Source organism: Trachymyrmex septentrionalis, unplaced genomic scaffold (assembly GCF_001594115.1).
Source record: "Trachymyrmex septentrionalis isolate Tsep2-gDNA-1 unplaced genomic scaffold, Tsep1.0 scaffold211, whole genome shotgun sequence".
Classification (NCBI taxonomy): domain Eukaryota; kingdom Metazoa; phylum Arthropoda; class Insecta; order Hymenoptera; family Formicidae; genus Trachymyrmex; species Trachymyrmex septentrionalis.
The window spans coordinates 217,439-223,000 of record NW_017305299.1 but is presented as its reverse complement, the minus strand read 5'-3'; the positions used below and the strand labels follow the sequence as shown (position 1 = coordinate 223,000).

The following is a 5,562-nucleotide window of genomic DNA, read 5'->3' as shown; positions in this document are numbered from 1 at the left end:
TCGGTCTATCTTTCTTTGCATTTAGTAATAACTTGTGCCATCAAATGGGAAGCATCTATTAGGTACGATTTGTAGCTACGATTGATTGAAAATCCGTGATTATCCGATATACGCGGGCGTATCGATTGAATACACGGCGTTCGCCTCATTAAGCGCGTGTGTCAATGTAAAATCGCAGATGATCCATGACGCGTGATACGTTTTCCTCCGATGCTTTCTGTCACGTAGAAAAACAAGTCGAACGACTTTGTCCGATTTTGAATAATCGGCATCGATACGAGTCGAGGTATCGTCGTTGTTCGCGGAAAATAATTAATCGGATGAAAAATGGGAGCTAATTGAAAGACGCAAGGTGTATTAGTCAGATGAAATTGTAATATATGGAAATCGTTTGCCCGGCAGCCTTTTCGATCCTTAACTAAGAGCCTTAATTATTGGCGATTTTTCTAATGACATTTGCGCATGTCACTTTCTGTGAAGTGAGCACAGTTGCGGGAACATTACGTTGTCCGGTCAATAAAACGTTTTACCAGTTACGACGAAGATAACTCGGATGGATTGCATGCACAATAGCATCGTTATGTTTTATGCACGTTTCGTTATGAAAAGCTGAAAATGCTCATCGTAAATAAATCAATATTTGCCGTACGTATCGTAAATAAATCAGCATTTGACCGTATTCATTCGAAGCATCATTTAATGGACGGGCCGGCGCTCGCGAAGTGTAATTCACGCCGTGGATTTCCCCGACTCGGGAAACTCGCAGCCGCTTATTACGAGCGGACCGCTGCCGCGGTTTAAGACTGACGTCGTTTACGTAATCCCGCGCCGAGAGATTTATGAACGGCGTTATTTTTTCGCGCGGTACTTCGGCGCGCCGCGATGAAATCCATGGCGCGGCTCGGAGGACCCATCCGCCGACTGCCGGCGCCGCGCAATTTTTATCCTCTCGTCTGACGCGAGATAAACGAGGCCGTTGACGGCACCGAGATTTTTCCGCGCAGCGAATCAGCCACGTAAAAAGCGGGCCTGGAACCTGTTAGCTTCCGAGCGAATCTGCTCAATCATCCGCGCCGCGGTTAACCGTTACCGAACCTTTTAGTCGCGTTTATCTTTCGTAGGGAAAGAGAGGAAGAATCGATTTTTCGCGATACTGTTACATTCGCGCCGTGTACACGCGACAACGCGACGTGTTAATTTTTCATTTAGAATCGTCACAAATGACATCTCGCTACATCTCGACGTTATCGATTCGCGTTTTTAATAACGGAAAAATATTCAAGAGAGAGAGAGAGAGAGAGAGGAAAGACGAACCATGCAAGAAGTTCAATCCTAGAGTATGGAAAAAGAACAGACCTTATGTCTCGAGGGCAAAGAATGTACGTTCTTCTCTTTATGACAAATCTCTCTGTAAAATTGAGAGAGCGTGTAAACTGTATTTCATAAAGAAAAAAAACAGCATGGGAGTGCTTGAATTAGAACGAAAGACGTCAGTCTGACCTGATCCGATACCTCTATCGGCAGCTCATATTTCTGCGCTGACGATCCGCGACGAACCGCGTTTCTGGATGTGACACGAGTGTGTGCCGCGGTGATAAACTTAGGGATTCCGCACGCAAGGCGGACGCAGCGGTGCTCGCGGGCGAGCACGTGGCTGTAACCCGATGCGTCAGCCTCCGAAGTTGTAAGTTGTCTACATAATGCGTCGTTCGTCGTTCGCGCGGGAGAGAGATTTAGCGTCGTAGGATGCGTTTAACCGCGTACACGTTTGCCGCCCGTAAAGACGAGAGAGAGAGAGAGAGAGAGAGAGAGAACGAAACCGCGAAATGGAAATCCTACGTACCCATCGTCGTTTGCGATGACGAGCGATCACAAGCCCGTGACAGCACGTGGCGCGCGTTTCCGGAGCACCTGTACACTCTCCTCGCACGCGCGTAGTCCGCCCGGAGCACCGAGATCTAGATAGATCTCGTCGCGCGCGCGCGCACACACACACACACACACATACACACGCACACACTTTACGACGACACCCTTCGTTACGTCGGGACGATAAATTGATTCTCTCCTCCGACAAACTCCGTTTCACCTATAGGAATTCACTTTACGTCCGTAAGTAGAGACCCTTGTCGCACCGATAGAGAAGAGAAAGGCAGCGAGACAGATAAGTGAGTGAGTAGAGAAGATAAGCGAAGAAACAATAAAAGTTGGTGAAGAATAGGAAGGATCGTCCCCGATGAGAGGAAGAAGACAAGGGCACCTGAGAGAGAGGGAGGTGGAGAGCGACGCCGAAGGGAGGGCGCGAAGATAGACGGGATAGAAGACAGACGGATAGAACGCGGATGAAACGCCGGTCCGCCGTGCGGAGAAGCGCGGAGAAGTGCGGAGAAGTCGTGGGCACGATTGCCGTCACAACACTAGTAGCCTGGTATACTCTTCTGGTGGTACATACACACGATCCGTCTCTCCCTGTCTCCCTCGCTTCCCCCTTTCTCTCTCCGTCTCCGTCTTCCGTCTCTCGTCCGAGCTCTCTCGATTCCTTCTGCACCGTACGTGCGTTTCCTCCCGGTGCAAACGCACACACGTGCACGCACACACGCGCGTCTTCCCGCGTGCTCTCTCTCTCTCTCTCTCTCTCTCGCCTCTCTTTTTTTTCTACCTCCTCTCTCGCGCCGCCGTCGCGTAGAAGGGAACTTTGCGTTCTCTCCTCCTACTCTCCTTATTCGCGTCTCGACTCTCAGCCGCCCGCGAAAGCGTGGCACACACCGCGACAGGGCGATCTACTAGGTGAGACTAGTTCCTCCACCCAGACCCGTGGACCCGTTTTCTCTCTACGCCTCTCTCCTTCTCAGTCGCCTTCCTTCCGTCTCTTTCTCTCTCTCTCTTTCTCTCTCTCTCTCTCTCTCTCTCTCTCTCTCTCTCTCTCTCTCTCTCTCTCTCTCTCTCTCTCTCTCTCTCTCTCTCTCTCTCGTTGTCGTCCGTCCACGTCCGCCTTGCCGTCTCTCCCTCTACTTCTCTTAATCGTTCTTACGGCTCCTTCTCCGTTTCACGATTCTTCTCTCGCGCGCCTCCGACAGCCGAGAGAGAGAGAGAGAGAGAGAGAGAGAGAGAGAGAGAAAGAAAGAGAGAGAGAAAGAGAGAGAGAGAGAGAGAGAGAGAGGATTCTTCCGAGAGGATTTGATTTTACGAGCACCTACGGACCGATACGTTTTTACTCCCGGATCCCTGCTCTGCGACTAGTCACGAGACAGACTGCGCGATGGGAATAAGCTCATCTCTTTAGCAAGTGAGAAAAGAAAATTCCAACGGTATCGAACTAACGCGCCTTACGCTCTGCACTATTTTTAATACTGAATTTCCAGTAAGCTCTCTCTTCAGTTCGAGATCAATCAATCTCAAAGTAATGACCTAACAGAGTACAATTTCCCTGTCATATCTTCTTTTTTCACCGCTTCCTTCTTGCATCAGATGACACGCGAAAAGATGCTTCCTGGGTTTACGAGCTCTTATGACACGGTCTGCCGATCCTTTCGGATTAATTGCGCGATATACCGTTTTATCCTCTCGACGGAACCATTAAGCCGATACAGCCGGTAATACCTACTTTTCCAGACGTCGACGATAAAAAAAAAAAAAGGAAAGAAAGCAACGGAGCACGCATCTGTGGAAGATAGAGATCTCAGTGAAATTAATTTCACCATTGGCTCACTGATCCAACTTCGCTGCAGTTTTCGAAAGAAAAATGTACGGATTAATTTTTTCTCGCAATGAAAATCGACCTAACACAGGAATTAATGGACTGGAAAGATAAGAAATGTGTAATATGGATAATCGATATCTATAAGAAAATGTTCAACGTCTGTAAGAAGAGATTTTCCGCTGTCATTTCTTTTTTACGATATCGTTTGTCTAAAACTTTCAAGAGGTACAATTCCCTTCCATATTTCGCCAATTTCACATTCTCAGAGTCTATGTACGCGCGTGTTTATATTTAATTTAGGGATCGGGGGATTGAAGGACAAAGAAACGGGAAGGAGACTGAAAAGGCACGAATGATATCGCTACATCGCGTTCATCTTACTTGACACGCTTTTCGACTGTCGATACTTCAATATGTATGCAGAGTCGGCTATTTCTTTCTTTCTTATTGTTGGACAGTGATATATTTATTGTTACATTCATCCTTAATCCTTTCGAAGTTCGAAACGGTTTCACCGTTCCCTCTTGGTACTCCTGTCTCGTTCTCATCTCACGATAACAGAGAGAGGGGGAGAGAGAGAGAGAGAGAGAGATTCACTCCGATTTCGCAAGCGGTCCCGAGATACTCCGGCGCTCACTTCGATGGATTGTATCTCTCCTCATTGAGTTCGCTCGACCGAAATCGAGCCCATCGGCATCCCACGCGCAAAGGAGCTCCGGCGTGTAATGCCGAAATGGGAAGCGAGGTTGGATCGCACCGCGCACGTGTGCAGCATCGAAGAGAGGCTGGATGTCGGGATTATATACGGAAGCGATGCCAAAGAGCAATCTCCCGCTAAAGAAGCCAAACCGCGCCAACAAACCCCGCGTAACTCTCCCTTCAAAAAGATAGTTCCTTTACGTGTTACGTTAAATGGAATACGGTATATAGATAGACGGCAATCGTTGGAACTGAAACTATCGTGAAATTAAGTTATCAGTTTAACACAAAGCGCATTTAGACATTTCAACGGATTGGAAAACACACATCGTCAATTATTTAACACGTACAACGTACGATAGTATATTTTATATCGATATGTTGTTTGAACACGTAATGCCGGGGATATCTTGGATAACCGATATAGCGATACAAGTGTACCTTTATATATATATATATATATAGAAGAGGAAGAAGAGATCTTTTACTTTGAAGTCATCTAATGTAGCTATAATGCGCCGATGAATGGAAAGTACTTTTAACGGCTCTTTTATACACGTACGCTTGGGTACGATTATCAATTTGTGCGCAAAGATACCGCATTATCGATTCTTCCCGCGCCGCTTGATCTGCCCAGCAGCCGGCGGCTACGGCCGAAGGTCCAAGTATATCGATTCTAAAATCCACGAATGATACGATCGGCCTACGCGAGCGCGAGTTCGCAGGATGTGCGAATAGCTACCAAACTACCTACTTGTTATCAAGAGAGTCACCGCTAACGTCGTATATCTTTCTCGCGGACAATTAATTCTCTGCTCGAGCGAGGATGGCACGCGGCTCGTTATCGTCCCGGAATCGTGTCATGGATTTTCAACGATACGCCAACGCCAACGGTAGATTCGATGAAATTGCGGTGACCTTAGACCGTCGCGTCAAGACGGGCGATAAATCGAAGCAGGATTGATCGATGGTGAAATATTGCGTTAACATAAAGAAAAAGAGCGGAGGAGGGCGAATGAAAAAGCTATGTGCACCGCGTGTTATATCTACTAAGTGCAAGTTGGACGATAATGCTGGTCTAATGTAATGAATATGCGATCGCTACATCGAAATCGATCGACAATTCGCAAGCAAAGTGGTAATTCAACTCTGGTGGATGAGCG

At 47.4% G+C, this 5,562-nt stretch overlaps 1 protein-coding gene across 1 annotated transcript in view; it reads right to left on the bottom strand.

Annotated features, from left to right (window-relative positions):
• LOC108748126 (A disintegrin and metalloproteinase with thrombospondin motifs 7-like) overlaps nt 1-2,403 on the bottom strand; it is a 54,097-nt gene extending 51,694 nt beyond the window's left edge. Inside the window, exon 1 of the mRNA XM_018486151.1 lies at nt 1,844-2,403. The gene's annotated coding sequence lies outside the window, so the exon portion shown is untranslated. The remainder of the gene's footprint in view (nt 1-1,843) is intronic.
• Nucleotides 2,404-5,562: the final 3,159 nt, after the last annotated feature.